The 16,308-nt window shown below is 52.3% G+C and overlaps 1 protein-coding gene across 1 annotated transcript in view; it reads right to left on the reverse strand.

The window, feature by feature from the left end:
- Nucleotides 1-16,308, reverse strand: part of LOC124022405 (receptor-type tyrosine-protein phosphatase R-like) — a 131,305-nt gene that overhangs the window by 99,973 nt on the left and 15,024 nt on the right.

The following is a 16,308-nucleotide window of genomic DNA, read 5'->3' on the forward strand; positions in this document are numbered from 1 at the left end:
ACGCACTCACAGGTGGAGATACAGTATTCACGCTCACAGACATATACATACTCAAAGATGGAGATACAGTATTCACGCTCACAGATATATACATACTCACAGATGGAGATACAGAATTCACGCAAGAAGACATGCATGGGCACAGACACACCCACACCCACCCAGACACACACACACCCACACCCACCCACACACCCACACACACACACACACACACACACACACACACACACACACACACACACACACACACACACACACACACACACACACACACACACACACACACACACACACACACACACACTGTCTTCCAATAGGCCCTAGGCATAGGCAGAGACAGACACAGAGACAGACACAGAGACTGACTGACAATAGAACCCACATCTTTCACAAACTCTACTCTTCCTCTCTGGCTCTGTCTCTGTCTCTGTCTCTGTCTCTGTCTCTGTCTCAGAGACAGAGGCAGAGGCAGAGGCAGAGGCAGAGGCAGAGGCAGAGGCAGAGGCAGAGGCAGAAGCAGAGACAGATACAGAGACAGAGACAGAGGCAGAGACAGAGACAGAGACAGAGACAGAGACAGAGACAGAGACAGAGGCAGAGGCAGAGGCAGAGACAGAGACAGACACAGACACAGACGCAGAGGCAGAGACAGAGACAGAGACAGAGACAGAGACAGAGGCAGAGACAGAGACAGAGGCAGAAACAGAGACAGACACAGAGACAGAGACAGAGGCAGAGGCAGAGGCAGAGACAGAGACAGAGACAGAGGCAGACACGGAGACAGAGGCAGAGGCAGAGACAGAGACAGAGACAGAGACAGATACAGAGACAGAGGCAGAGACAGAGGCAGAGACAGAGGGAGAGACAGAGGCAGAGGCAGAGACAGAGACAGAGGCAGAGGAAGAGGCAGAGAGAGACAGAGGCAGAGACAGAGAGAGACAGAGGCAGAGGCAGAGGCAGAGACAGAGAGAGACAGAGGCAGAGGTAGTCGCAGAGACAGGAAGAGCACACAGTGTCTGGGAACCATCTGTGATCTGAGTTACACAATGTCCCGATGGTCAGAGAGACGCAAGTTACTGACTGACAAGCGAACCCACATCTTTCACACACTCTACTCTCTACCCACATCTCTCACACACTCTACTCTCTACCCACATGTCTCACACACACTACTTCCTCTCTGTCTCTGTCTCTCTGTCTCTGTCTCTCTCTGTCTCTGTCTCTGTCTCTGTCTCTGTCTCTGTCTCTGTCTCTGTCTCTGTCTCTGTCTCTGTCTCTGTCTCTCGGTCTCTGTCTCTCGGTCTCTGTCTCTCGGTCTCTGTCTCTCTCTCGGTCTCTGTCTCTCTGTCTCTCTGTCTCTCTGTCTCTCTGTCTCTCTGTCTCTCTGTCTCTCTGTCTCTGTCTCTCTGTCTCTGTCTCTCTCTCCTCTCTCCCCCATTTCTCCCTCCATTGCTCCCCCTCTCTCTCTCCTCTCTTCCCCATTGCTCCTCCTCTCTCCTCTCTCCCCCATTGCTCCCCCCATTGTACCTCCTCTCTCTCTCCTCTCTCCCCCATTGCTCCCCCATTGTACCTCCTCTCTCTCTCTCTCTCCCCCATTGGTCCCCCCCATTGTACCTCCTCTCTCTCCTCTCTTCCCCATTGCTCCCCCATTGTACCTCCTCTCTCTCTCCTCTCTCCCCATTGCCCCCCCATTGTACCTCCTCTCTCTCTCCCCTCTCCCCCATTGGTCCTCCCCATTGTACCTCCTCTCTCTCTCCTCTCTTCCCCATTGCTCCCCTCATTGTACCTCCTCTCTCTCTCCACTCTCCCCCATTGGTCCCCCCATTGTACCTCCTCTCTCTCTCCTCTCTCCCCCATTGCTCCCCCCATTGTACCTCCTCTCTCTCTCCTCTGTCCCCCATTGCTCCCCCCATTGTACCTCCTCTCTCTCTCCTCTCTCCCCCATTGGTCCCCCATTGCTCCTCCTCCTCTCTCCCCTCTCCCCATTGGTCCCCCCATTGTACCTCCTCTCTCTCTCCTCTCTCCCCATTGTACCTCCTCTCTCTGTCCTCTCTCCCCAATTGTACCTCCTCTCTCTCCCCCTCTCTCCCCCATTGTACCTCCTCTCTCTCTCATCTCTCCCCCATTGGTCCCCCCATTGTACCTCCTCTCTCTCTCATCTCTCCCCCATTGCTCCTCCTATCTATCTCCTCTCTTCCCCATTGCTCCTCCTCTCTCCTCTCTCCCCCATTGGTCCCCCCCATTGCACCTCCTCCTCTCTCCTCTCTTTTCTCTCTCCCCAGAGGCAGAGGCAGAGGCAGAGGCAGAGGCAGAGGCAGAGACAGAGGCAGAGGCAGAGGCAGAGGCAGAGGCAGAGGCAGAAGCAGAGGCAGAGGCAGAGGCAGAGGCAGAGGCAGAGACAGAGACAGAGGCAGAGGCAGAGGCAGAGGCAGAGGCAGAAGCAGAGACAGAGGCAGAGGCAGAGGCAGAGGCAGAGACAGAGGCAGAGGCAGAGGCAGAGGCAGAGGCAGAGGCAGAGGCAGAGACAGAGACAGAGGCAGACGCAGACGCAGACTCAGAGGCAGAGACAGAGGCAGAGACAGAGACAGAGACAGAGGCAGAGACAGACGCAGAGACAGAGGCAGATGCAGAGACAGAGGCAGAGACCGAGACCGAGACAGACACAGAGACAGAGGCAGACGCAGAGACAGAGACAGAGATAGAGGCAGAGGCAGAGGCAGAGGCAGAGACAGAGACAGAGACAGACACAGAGACAGAGACAGACACAGACACAGACACAGACACAGAGACAGAGACAGAGACAGAGGCAGAGACAGAGACAGAGACAGAGGCAGAGAGAGACAGAGACAGAGACAGAGGCAGAGAGAGAGAAAGAGACAGAGACAGAAAGAGAGAGAGACAGAGGCAGAGACAGGAAGAGCACACAGTGTCTGGGAACCATCTGTGATCTGAGTTACACAATGTCCCGATGGTCAGAGAGACGCAAGTTACTGACTGACAAGCGAACCCACATCTTTCACACACTCTACTCTCTACCCACATCTCTCACACACTCTACTCTCTACCCACATCTCTCACACACACTACTTCCTCTCTGTCTCTGTCTCTCTGTCTCTGTCTCTGTCTCTGTCTCTGTCTCTCTCTCTGTCTCTCTGTCTCTGTCTCTCTGTCTCTGTCTCTCTGTCTCTGTCTCTCTGTCTCTCTGTCTCTGTCTCTCTGTCTCTGTCTCTGTCTCTCTCTCCTCTCTCCCCCATTGCTCCCTCCATTGCTCCTCCTCTCTCTCTCCTCTCTTCCCCATTGCTCCTCCTCTCTCTCCTCTCTCCCCCATTGCTCCCCCATTGTACCTCCTCTCTCTCTCCTCTCCCCCATTGCTCCCCCCATTGTACCTCCTCTCTCTCTCCTCTCTCCCCCATTGCTCCCCCCATTGTACCTCCTCTCTCTCTCTCCTCTCTCCCCCATTGCTCCCCCATTGTTCCTCCTCTCTCTCTCCCCCATCTCCCCCATTGCTCCCCCATTGTACCTCCCCCTCCCATCTCTCTCCTCTCTCTCCCCCATTGCTCCCCCATTGTACCTCCTCTCTCTCTCTCCTCTCTCCCCATTGTTCCCCCCCCCATTGTTCCTCCTCTCCCTCTCCCCCCATTGTACCTCTCCCCCATTGCTCCCCCATTGTACCTCCTCTCTCTCTCCTCTCTCCCCCATTGCTCCCCCATTGTACCTCCCCCCCATTGTACCCTCTCCTCTCTCCCCCATTGCTCCCCCCATTGTACCTCCTCTCTCTCTCCTCTCTCCCCCCCATTGCTCCCCCCATTGTACCTCCTCCCCTCCTCTCTCCCCCATTGCTCCCCCCATTGTACCTCCTCCTCTCTCCCCTCACTCCCCCATTTCTCCCCCATTGTACCTCCTCTCTCTCTCTCTCTCCCCCATTGCTCCCCCCATTGTACCTCCATTGTCTCTCTCCTCTCTCCCACATTGCTCCCCCCATTGTACCTCCTCTCTCTCTCTCCTCCCCCATTGCTCCCCCCATTGTACCTCCTCTCTCTCTCCTCTCTCCCCCATTGGTCCCCCACATTGCACCTCCTCTCTCTCTCCTCTCTCCCCCATTGCTCCCCCCATTGCTCCTCCTCTCTCCTCTCTTCCCCATTGGTCCCCCCCCTTGTACCTCCTCTCTCTCTCCTCTCTCCCCATTGGTCCCCCCATTGTACATCCTCTCTCTCTCCTCTCTCCCCCATTGCTCCCCCCATTGCTCCTCCTCTCTCCCATTGCTCCCCCATTGTACCTCCTCTCTCTCTCCTCTCTCCCCCATTGGTCCCCCCATTGTACCTCCTCCTCTCTCCCCCATTGGTCCCCCCATTGCTCCTCCTCTCTCCTCTCTCCCCCAGTGGTCCCCCCATTGTGTCTCCTCTCTCTCTCCTCTCTCTCCCATTGGTCCCTCCCATTGCTCCTCCTCTCTCTCTCCCCCATTGGTCCCCCCATTGTACCTCCTCCCCTCTCCTCTCTCCCCCATTGCTCCCCCATTGTACCTCCTCTCTCTCTCCTCCCCCATCTCCCCCATTGCTCCCCCCATTGTACCTCCTCCCCTCTCCTCTCTCTCCCCCATTGCTCCCCCCATTGTACCTCCTCTCTCTCCCCTTTCTCCCCCCATTTCTCCCCCCATTGTACCTCCTCTCTCTCTCTCCTCTCTCCCCCATTGGTCCCCCCATTGCTCCTCCTCTCTCTCTCCTCTCTCTCCCCCATTGGTCTCCCCCATTGCTCCTCCTCTCTCTCTCTCCTCTCTCCCCCATTGGTCTCCCCCATTGTACCTCCTCTCTCTCCTCTCTCCCCCATTGGTCCCCCCCATTGTACCTCCTCTCTCTCTCCTCTCTTCCCCATTGCTCCCCCCATTGTACCTCCTCTCTCTCTCCCCTCTTCCCCATTGGTCCCCCCATTGTACCTCCTCTCTCTCCCCCTCTCCCCATTGGTCCTCCCCATTGTACCTCCTCTCTCTCTCCTCTCTTCCCCATTGCTCCCCTCATTGTACCTCCTCTCTCTCTCCCCCTCTCCCCCATTGGTCCCCCCATTGTACCTCCTCTCTCTCTCCTCTCTCCCCCCCATTGCTCCCCCCATTGTACCTCCTCTCTCTCTCCTCTGTCCCCCATTGCTCCCCCATTGTACCTCCTCTCTCTCTCTCCTCTCTCCCCATTGGTCCCCCCCCATTGCTCCTCCTCCTCTCTCCCCTCTCCCCATTGGTCCCCCCCATTGTACCTCCTCTCTCTCTCTCTCTCTCCCCCATTGTACCTCCTCTCTCTCTCTCTCTCTCCCCCATTGTACCTCCTCTCTCTCCCCTCTCTCCCCCATTGTACCTCCTCTCTCTCATCTCTCCCCCATTGGTCCCCCCCATTGTACCTCCTCTCTCTCTCCTCTCTCCCCCATTGCTCCTCCTATCTATCTCCTCTCTTCCCCATTGCTCCTCCTCTCTCCTCTCTCCCCCATTGGTCCCCCCCATTGCACCTCCTCCTCTCTCCTCTCTTTTCTCTCTCCCCAGAGGCAGAGGCAGAGGCAGAGGCAGAGGCAGAGGCAGAGGCAGAGGCAGAGGCAGAGGCAGAAGCAGAGACAGAGGCAGAGGCAGAGGCAGAGGCAGAGGCAGAGACAGAGGCAGAGGCAGAGGCAGAGGCAGAAGCAGAGACAGAGGCAGAGGCAGAGACAGAGGCAGAGGCAGAGGCAGAGGCAGAGGCAGAGGCAGAGACAGAGACAGACGCAGACTCAGACGCAGAGGCAGAGACAGAGGCAGAGACAGAGACAGAGGCAGAGGCAGAGACAGAGGCAGAGACAGAGGCAGATGCAGAGACAGAGGCAGAGACCGAGACAGACACAGAGACAGAGACAGACACAGAGACAGAGGCAGACGCAGACGCAGAGACAGAGACAGAGACAGAGATAGAGGCAGAGGCAGAGACAGAGGCAGAGGCAGAGACAGAGGCAGAGACAGAGACAGACACAGAGACAGACACAGACATAGACACAGACACAGACACAGACACAGAGACAGAGACAGAGACAGAGACAGAGACAGAGACAGAGACAGAGACAGACTCAGAGACAGAGGCAGAAACAGAGACAGTAGCAGAGGCAGAGGCAGAGGCAGAGACAGAGGCAGAAACATAGACAGACACGGAGACAGAGGCAGAGGCAGAGGCAGAGGCAGAGACAGAGACAGAGACAGAGACAGAGACAGAGGCAGAGACAGAGACAGAGGCAGAGAGAGACAGAGACAGAGACAGAGACAGAGACAGAGACAGAGGCAGAGAGAGAGAGACAGAGACAGAGACAGAAAGAGAGAGAGACAGAGGCAGAGACAGGAAGAGCACACAGTGTCTGGGAACCATCTGTGATCTGAGTTACACAATGTCCCGATGGTCAGAGAGACGCAAGTTACTGACTGACAAGCGAACCCACATCTTTCACACACTCTACTCTCTACCCACATCTCTCACACACTCTACTCTCTACCCACATCTCTCACACACACTACTTCCTCTCTGTCTCTGTCTCTGTCTCTGTCTCTGTCTCTGTCTCTGTCTCTGTCTCTGTCTCTGTCTCTGTCTCTGTCTCTGTCTCTGTCTCTGTCTCTGTCTCTGTCTCTGTCTCTGTCTCTCTGTCTCTCTGTCTCTGTCTCTCTCTCCTCTCTCCCCCATTGCTCCCTCCATTGCTCCTCCTCTCTCTCTCCTCTCTTCCCCATTGCTCCTCCTCTCTCCTCTCTCCCCCATTGCTCCCCCCATTGTACCTCCTCTCTCTCTCTCTCTCCCCCATTGCTCCCCCCATTGTACCTCCTCTCTCTCCTCTCTCCCCCATTGCTCCCCCCATTGTACCTCCTCTCTCTCTCCTCTCCCCATTGCTCCCCCATTGTACCTCCTCCCCTCTCCTCTCTCCCCCATTGCTCCCCCCATTGTACCTCCTCTCTCTCCCTCTCTCCCCCATTGCTCCCCCATTGTACCTCCTCCCCTCTCCTCTCTCCCCCATTGCTCCCCCCATTGTACCTCCTCTCTCTCCCCTCTCTCCCCCATTTCTCCCCCATTGTACATCCTCTCTCTCTCCTCTCTCCCCATTGCTCCCCACATTGATCCTCCTCTCTCCCATTGCTCCCCCCATTGTACCTCCTCTCTCTCTCTCTCCCCCATTGGTCCCCCCCATTGTACCTCCTCCTCTCTCCTCTCTCCCCATTGGTCCCCCCCATTGCTCCTCCTCTCTCCTCTCTCCCCCCAGTGGTCCCCCCATTGTACCTCCTCTCTCTCTCTCTCTCCCATTGGTCCCTCCCATTGCTCCTCCTCTCTCTCCCCCATTGGTCCCCCCATTGTACCTCCTCCTCTCTCCTCTCTCCCCTATTGGTCCCCCCCCATTGTACCTCCTCCTCTCTCCTCTCTCCCCCATTGGTCCCCCCATTGCTCCTCTCTCTCCTCCTCTCTCCCCCATTGGTCCCCCCATTGCTCCTCCTCTCTCTCTCCTCTCTCCCCCATTGGTCCCCCCCATTGCACCTCCTCTCTCTCTCTCTCCCCCATTGTACCTCCTCCTCTCTCCCCCCCCATTGGTCCCCCCATTGTACCCTCCTCCTCTCCCCCATTGGTCCCCCCATCTCTCTCTCCCCTCCCCCATTGGTCCCCCCATTGTACTTCCTCCTCTCTCCTCTCTCCCCCATTGGTCCCCCCATTGCTCCTCTCTCTCTCTCCTCTCTCCCCCATTGGTCCCCCCCATTGTACTTCCTCTCTCTCTCCTCTCCCCCCATTGGTCCCCCCATTGCTCCTCCTCTCTCTCTCTCCTCTCTCCCCCATTGGTCCCCCCATTACACCTCCTCTCTCTCTCCTCTCTCCCCCATTGGGCCCCCCCCATTGTACCTCCTCTCTCTCTCTCTCTCTCCCCCATTGGTCCCCCCATTGTACCTCCTCTCTCTCTCCTCTCTCCCCCATTGGTCCCCCCCATTGCACCCCCTCTCTCTCTCCTTCTCCTCCTCATCCCCTTTCTCTATTCCATCCATTAGCTGTGGCTATTGGTGCCCTGCAGGGACATATAGTCATGTGACTACACACAGGAAGTGGAGTGAGTGGGCGTTCTCTCTTAACCTCCCTGTGAGAAACATTCTGGAGTCTATTTCCATGTCTTGGAGCAGAAAACAATGGCTGTCTATTTGTGGTCCTGCTGCTGCTGGTTTCTGTGAGGAAGACTCTGCCTCTAGTGATTCACCATTGATAAAAGCACTGAGTCAACACCAACACACAACTGGACAACACAACCAAAAACATGCGATAAAACTGGGAAATGTGGAAGGTCAAACCTGGAGTTGCATTTCTGCTGTGTTTCTTATCGTCAAATGTAACAGAGATAACAGAGGACAGGCTTCCTATAGTTGTTTACAGCACCTGCAGTATGGATACAAGGCTACTCCCTTTCTAATGCTAGTGTTTTATAATAAGAGTATTTTATTATAATAAAACACTGTTATAATAGGATTTTATTATAATAATAGACGGTTATAATAATATTTCATAATAATATAGTGTTATAATAATAATAGTATTTTATTATAATAATAGACTGTTAAAATTATATTTTCTAATAAAAATAGTATTTTCTAATAATAGTATACTGTTATGATAATACTAGACTGTTATAATAATAATAGTATTTTATAATAATAGACTGTAATAATAATAGTATTTTATAATAATAATAGTGTGTGTGTGTGTGTGTGTGTGTGCGTGTGTGTGAGCCGTGCAGCGTGCATGCCTGAGATGCGCCGTGCTGTGTGCCCAAAGCCCTGTCCCCATCAGGACCCCCCCACCCACCGTGTGGTGACATTCAGCTCTCTGCTTTCTCTCGGCAGGAGATAGGTCTGCCTGCTGAACGCCTGTTAAATAAATCACCAGCCTCCTCCTGTCTTGGCTTCTCCCAGAGACTGCAGAGGTGAATCTAGAAACGTCATGATAGAATATCCTCAGCTAAGGCTTTGCACAGAATGGACCATGAATTGAAATTGAATGTAGCTAAAGCAATGGCTATGTTTATTGGGGCGGCAGGGTAGCCTAGTGGTTAGAGTGTAGAGGTGGCAGGGTAGCCTAGTGGTTAGAGTGTAGAGGTGGCAGGGTAGCCTAGTGGTTAGAGTGTGGAGGTGGCAGGGTAGCCTAGTGGTTAGAGTGTAGAGGGTGGCAGGGTAGCCTAGTGGTTAGAGTGTAGAGGTGGCAGAGTAGCCTAGTGGTTAGAGTGTAGAGGTGGCAGGGTAGCCTAGTGGTTAGAGTGTAGAGGTGGCAGGGTAGCCTAGTGGTTAGAGTGTAGAGGTGGCAGGGTAGCCTAGTGGTTAGAGTGTAGAGGTGGCAGGGTAGCCTAGTGGTTAGAGTGGTAGAGGTGGGTGGCAGAGTAGCCTAGTGGTTAGAGTGTAGAGGTGGCAGGGTAGCCTAGTGGTTAGAGAGTAGAGGTGGCAGGGTAGCCTAGTGGTTAGAGTGTAGAGGTGGCAGGGTAGCCTAGTGGTTAGAGTGTAGAGGCGGCAGAGTAGCCTAGTGGTTAGAGTGTAGAGGTGGCAGGGTAGCCTAGTGGTTAGAGTGTAGAGGTGGCAGGGTAGCCTAGTGGTTAGAGTGTAGAGGTGGCAGAGTAGCCTAGTGGTTAGAGTGTAGAGGTGGCAGAGTAGCCTAGTGGTTAGAGTGTAGAGGTGGCAGAGTAGCCTAGTGGTTAGAGTGTAGAGGGTTAGAGCAGAGTAGCCTAGTGGTTAGAGTGGTAGAGGTGGCAGGGGTAGCCTAGTGGTTAGAGTGTAGAGGTGGCAGGGTAGCCTAGTGGTTAGAGTGTAGAGGTGGCAGAGTAGCCTAGTGGTTAGAGTGTAGAGGTGGCAGGGTAGCCTAGTGGTTAGAGTGTAGAGGTGGCAGAGTAGCCTAGTGGTTAGAGTGTAGAGGTGGCAGAGTAGCCTAGTGGTTAGAGTGTAGAGGTGGCAGGGTAGGTGGTTAGGGTAGCCTAGTGGTTAGAGTGTAGAGGTGGCAGGGTAGCCTAGTGGTTAGAGTGTAGAGGCGGCAGGGTAGCCTAGTGGTTAGAGTGTAGAGGCGGCAGGGTAGCCTAGTGGTTAGAGTGTAGAGGTGGCAGGGTAGCCTAGTGGTTAGAGTGTAGAGGCGGCAGGGTAGCCTAGTGGTTAGAGTGTAGAGGTGGCAGGGTTAGCCTAGTGTGGTTAGAGTGTAGAGGCGGCAGGGTAGCCTAGTGGTTAGAGTGTAGTGTGGAGGCGGTGGTTAGGGTAGGGTAGCCTAGTGGTTAGAGTGTAGAGGCGGCAGGGTAGCCTAGTGGTTAGAGTGTAGAGGCGGCAGGGTAGCCTAGTGGTTAGAGTGTAGAGGCGGCAGGGTAGCCTAGTGGTTAGAGTGTAGAGGCGGCAGGGTAGCCTAGCCTCTGTTACTGTACCCCACATCTCCCTCTCAGTCTGTTACTGTACCCCACATCTCCCTCTCAGTCTGTTACTGTACCCCACATCTCCCTCTCAGTCTGTTACTGTACCCCACATCTCCCTCTCAGTCTGGTACTGTACCCCACATCTCCCTCTCAGTCTGTTACTGTACCCCACATCTCCCTCTCAGTCTGTTACTGTACCCCACATCTCCCTCTCAGTCTGTTACTGTACCCCACATCTCCCTCTCAGTCTGTTACTGTACCCCACATCTCCCTCTCAGTCTGTTACTGTACCCCACATCTCCCTCTCAGTCTGTTACTGAACCTCACATCAGTATAGGCAGGACAGACAGACAGACAGACAGACAGACAGACAGACAGACAGACAGACAGACAGACAGACAGACAGACAGACAGACAGACAGACAGACAGACAGACAGACAGACAGACAGACAGACAGACAGACAGACAGACAGACAGACAGACAGACAGACAGACAGACAGACAGACAGACAGACAGACAGACAGACAGACAGACAGACAGACAGACAGACAGACAGACAGACAGACAGACAGAACCATGTACTAGGTCTATATATTGACAATCCAAAGCTTTATCTCACGATTTCTTGGCTTTCTTGGAATGATGTATCTGGAAATTTCTTGGCATCAGTAAAAGCAGGGCCTATTATCAATGAATAGGCTAGGATGTTAAGATGAGCAAGACGCAACACCCCTCTCTCACACAGTCACACACAGTAAATGTACATGTTCACAGGTTCACGTCGTTCACTGTGCGGCAGCCAGAGGAACGCACTTCAACGCTCTCAGTTGTTGCGTAAATGTACACACTACGCTGTTTACTTCCTGTAGCTACAAAATGGTGGCTACCACTTTCTCAGGTTGAATCCAGCTCTGTCTGTCACTCAGTACCACTGGTTCAGGCAGTGGTACTGGCAGCTGTCCTTGGTGCTGAAAGGGATGGAGGATAACTGTTTACATAATGTTCTCTGGCAGCAGCTACAGGGACCTAGGATACAAAACAAAGAAGAATCTGTCTGTCTGGTCTGGTCTGTCTGTCTGTCTGGTCTGTCTGTCTGTCTGTCTGTCTGTCTGTCTGTCTGTCTGTCTGTCTGTCTGTCTGTCTGTCTGTCTGTCTGTCTGGTCTGTCTGTCTGTCTGTCTGTCTGTCTGTCTGTCTGTCTGTCTGTCTGTCTGTCTGTCTGTCTGTCTGTCTGTCAAATCAAATTCTGTCACAAACACATGTCATGCTTATGTCTGTCTGACTGTGCTCTGTCTGTCTGTCTGTCAAATCAAATTCTATTGGTCACAAACACATGGTAGCTACATGCTTATGCTTCTAGATCTGACAGTGCAGCAGTATCTAACAGGTAACATCTAACTATTCCACAACAAAACCTAATACAGACGGACAGACAGACAGACAGACGGACAGACAGACAGACAGACAGACAGACAGACAGACAGACAGACAGACAGACAGACAGACAGACAGACAGACAGACAGACAGACAGACAGACAGACAGACAGACAGACAGACAGACAGACAGACAGACAGACAGACAGACAGACAGACTATGCTCCCATTGAGGTGCGTTGAGATAGACAGACAGTAGGACCTCTTTGCGTCAGAGGACCGGTTTCCCCATCAGCCTCTCCGTGTAGTTACCATGGAGATGATTATCCACTCCACCACATCATCATCATCATCGCTTATCACCGACCTGTGGCACATCACAGACATTACCTCTATTATACACACTGCCTGCCTGCTCTTTCTCATTTCCTGTTAAAACCATTCACCACCTATCTACTAGAGACAGGAGGAGGAGGAGGAGAAGCTGTCATGTATTGGATTTGACCATATCTTGTAGTCTGTCTAGACCTGCTGTTGCTAAGTTACTGGAAAACAGCAACATGGCTTAACGGTGGAGCATTTTCTCCTTAGAAGGAAAGATAATATTTTGGCGACAGAGAGAGATGCAAGAGAGACAGACAGAGCGAGAGAGGGGGAGAGATAGAGAAACAGGGGAGAGAGAGAGAGAGACAGAGGAGAGAAAGAGACAGAGCGAGAGAGGGGGAGAGAGAGAGAGACAGAGCGAGAGAGGGGGAGAGAGAGAGAGACAGAGAGAGAGGAGGAGAACGAGAGACAGACAGAGAGAGAGGGGGAGAGAGACAGAGAGAGAGAGAGACAGAGAGAGAGAGAGAGAGAGAGAGAGAGAGAGAGAGAGGAGAGACAAAGAGTGAGAGAGAGAAAAGAGAGAGAGAATCCCATTTTTAGATCAACATCTTTATAATACTCATTATCCATTCTAGAGAGATCCCCCTCGGGCCAAACACCAGGCCTTGGGTTGCTTTCACACAGATCTCATTGGTACAAACACTCTAAACAGCATCCGAGCCTCTGCTAGCCAGCGCCATGGCACCCATCTTTCCTTGGGGAGGTGGTAGGTGGCCAGTCGTAGCTGTTATGTGTGTTGAGATGGGCTACAGAGAAGAGCTGGTCACATACATCTTTCCTTGGGGAGGTGGTAGGTGGCCAGTCGTAGCTGTTATGTGTGTTGAGATGGGCTACAGAGAAGAGCTGGTCACATACATCTTTCCTTGGGGAGGTGGTAGGTGGCCAGTCGTAGCTGTTATGTGTGTTGAGATGGGCTACAGAGAAGAGCTGGTCACAGAGACCTTTGGGCCGGAGCAGCTAACATGATGTCAGTAGAGAGATACTGTCCGCTGCTCTGCTATGGTTTCATACAGAAGGCAAAGACAGGAGATCTATGTAGGAGACTGTCCTGTTCAATTGGGGATATGTCCCCCCCCCCCGGACACAGAGTGGCCCTGTCTCCTCACTCTGTCTCACAGCTCTACTCCTCTGTCTCATAGCTCTACTCCTCTGTCTCATAGCTCTACTCCTCTGTCTCTCTGTCTCATAGCTCTACTCCTCTGTCTCTCTCTGTCTCATAGCTCTACTCCTCTGTCTCATAGCTCTACTCCTCTGTCTCATAGCTCTACTCATCTGTCTCTCTGTCTCTGTCTCTGTCTGTCTCTCTCTCCTCTCTCTCTACTCCTCTGTCTCATAGCTCTACTCCTCTGTCTCATAGCTCTACTCCTCTGTCTCATAGCTCTACTCCTCTTTCTCATAGCTCTACTCCTCTGTCTCACAGCTCTACTCCTCTGTCTCATAGCTCTACTCCTCTGTCTCACAGCTCTACTCCTCTGTCTCACAGCTCTACTCCTCTGTCTCACAGCTCTACACCTCTGTCTCACAGCTCTACACCTCTGTCTCACAGCTCTACACCTCTGTCTCATAGCTCTACTCCTCTGTCTCATAGCTCTACTCCTCTGTCTCATAGCTCTACTCCTCTGTCTCTCTCTCCTCTCTCTCTACTCCTCTGTCTCTCTCTCCTCACTCTGTCTCACAGCTCTCCTCCTCTGTCTCTCTCCCTCTCTCTACTCTGGGTCTCACAGCTCTTCTCCTCTCTCTCTCTGTCTCTCTCAGGGTTGTGAAGAGGCAACACTTTGTTTACACACCGGGGGTAATTTGTATCTCAGTAATGCTCCTCTATTTGTCATGCATGGTGGTATAACTATGTGTTCAGCGTCTATTGTTATAAATGATTAGTTTACTCCGTCCTTACAAAGCATTGTGGGCTGGACGAGGTAAACTAATTGGACTGAATGCTACAGTAAGCAAACAGCAGTGTTGTTCATTAGTGGTCTACGTTACTCCATAGCCTCAGCCAGCCTGTGTGTGTGTGTGTGTGTGTGTGTGTGTGTGTGTGTGTGTGTGTGTGTGTGTGTGTGTGTGTGTGTGTGTGTGTGTGTGTGTGTGTGTGTGTGTGTGTGTGTGTGTGTGTGTGTGTGTGTGTGTGTGTGTGTGTGTGTGTGTGTGTGTGTGTGTGTGTGTGTGTGTGTGTGTGTGTGTTTTTAAAAATGTATTTTACCTTTATTTAACTAGGCAAGTCAGTTAAGAACAAATTCTTACTCTCAATGATGGCCTAGGAACAGTGGGTTAACTGGTCTAGGAACAGTGGGTTAACTGGTCTAGGAACAGTGGGTTAACTGGTCTAAGAACAGTGGGTTAACTGGTCTAGGAACAGTGGGTTAACTGGTCTAGGAACAGTGGGTTAACTGGTCTAGGAACAGTGGGTTAACTGGTCTAGGAACAGTGGGTTAACTGGTCTAGGAACAGTGGGTTAACTGGTCTAAGAACAGTGGGTTAACTGGTCTAGGAACAGTGGGTTAACTGGTCTAGGAACAGTGGGTTAACTGGTCTAGGAACAGTGGGTTAACTGGTCTAGGAACAGTGGGTTAACTGGTCTAGAAACAGTGGGTAAACTGCCTGTTCAGGGGCAGAACGACAGATTTGTATCTTGTCAGCTCGGGGGTTTGAACTCGCAACCTTCCTGTCCAACCTTCCTGTCCAACGCTCTAACCACTAGGCTACCCTGCCTGTGTGTGTGTGTGTGTGTGTGTGTGTGTGTGTGTGTGTGTGTGTGTGTGTGTGTGTGTGTGTGTGTGTGTGTGTGTGTGTGTGTGTGTGTGTGTGTGTGTGTGTGTGTGTGTGTGTGTGTGTGTGTGTGTGTGCGTGCGTGCGTGCGTGCGTGCGTGCACAGTGGAGCTTCTACAGTGTCTGTCTCATCCCTGTACTGTCTGTCTCATCCCTGTACTGTCTGTCTCATCCCTGTACTGTCTGATTCATCCCTGTACTGTCTGATTCATCCCTGTACTGTCTGTCTCATCTCTGTACTGTCTGATTCATCCCTGTACTGTCTGATTCATCTCTGTACTGTACTGTCTGATTCATCCCTGTACTGTCTGTCTCATCCCTGTACTGTCTGTCTCATCCCTGTACTGTCTGTCTCCCTGTACTGTCTGTCTCATCCCTGTACTGTCTGTCTCATCCCTGTACTGTCTGATTCATCCCTGTACTGTCTGTCTCATCTCTGTACTGTCTGATTCATCCCTGTACTGTCTGATTCATCCCTGTACTGTCTGTCTCATCTCTGTACTGTCTGATTCATCCCTGTACTGTCTGATTCATCCCTGTACTGTCTGATTCATCCCTGTACTGTCTGTCTCATCCCTGTACTGTCTGTCTCATCCCTGTACTGTCTGTCTCATCCCTGTACTGTCTGTCTCATCCCTGTACTGTCTGTCTCATCCATGTACTGTCTGTCTCATCCCTGTACAGTCTGTCTCATCCATGTACAGTCTGTCTCATCCATGTACAGTCTGTCTCATCCCTGTACAGTCTGTCTCATCCCTATACAGTCTGATTCATCCTATACAGTCTGTTCTCCCTATCCCTCATCCCTGTACTGTCTGTCTCATCCCTATACAGTCTGTCTCATCCCTGTACTGTCTGTCTCATCCCTGTACTGTCTGTCTCATTAGTGTAGTGATGTGTATTTCATAGTCCATAGGAGTCCCCCCAATCTCTCTCTCTCTGGTCTTCCTCCCCTCTCTATATATATCTCTCTCTCTCTGGTCTTCCTCCCCTCTCTCTATATATCTCTCTCACTCTGCCTATCTGTTTGTTTCTCTCTCTCGTTCTCTCTCTCCCTCCCTCCTTTCTCTTGTGATCAGTTGTTAAATCAGAGGATTCTGGTCGGTCTACAGACAGAGTGCTGAAGGGACCACTGAGCCAGTAAAGTGATTGATTTTAAGGTTGCATCCTGAATGGCACCCTATTCCTTACATAGTGCACTCATTTTGAACAGGTCCCATATGGCTCTGTAGCGCACTATAGAGGGAATATTGTGCCATTTAGGAGACAGGCTTGAATTAGGGTAGGGTTCTGTGTCGTCCATAAACCTTTCAGCAGACTAGCCAGGTGACTATGGCTAGACAGGGTACTACGGCTAGACAGGGAGACTACGGCTAACCGGGAGACTACGGCT

Source organism: Oncorhynchus gorbuscha, unplaced genomic scaffold (assembly GCF_021184085.1).
Source record: "Oncorhynchus gorbuscha isolate QuinsamMale2020 ecotype Even-year unplaced genomic scaffold, OgorEven_v1.0 Un_scaffold_1372, whole genome shotgun sequence".
NCBI classification, from domain to species: Eukaryota; Metazoa; Chordata; class Actinopteri; order Salmoniformes; family Salmonidae; genus Oncorhynchus; species Oncorhynchus gorbuscha.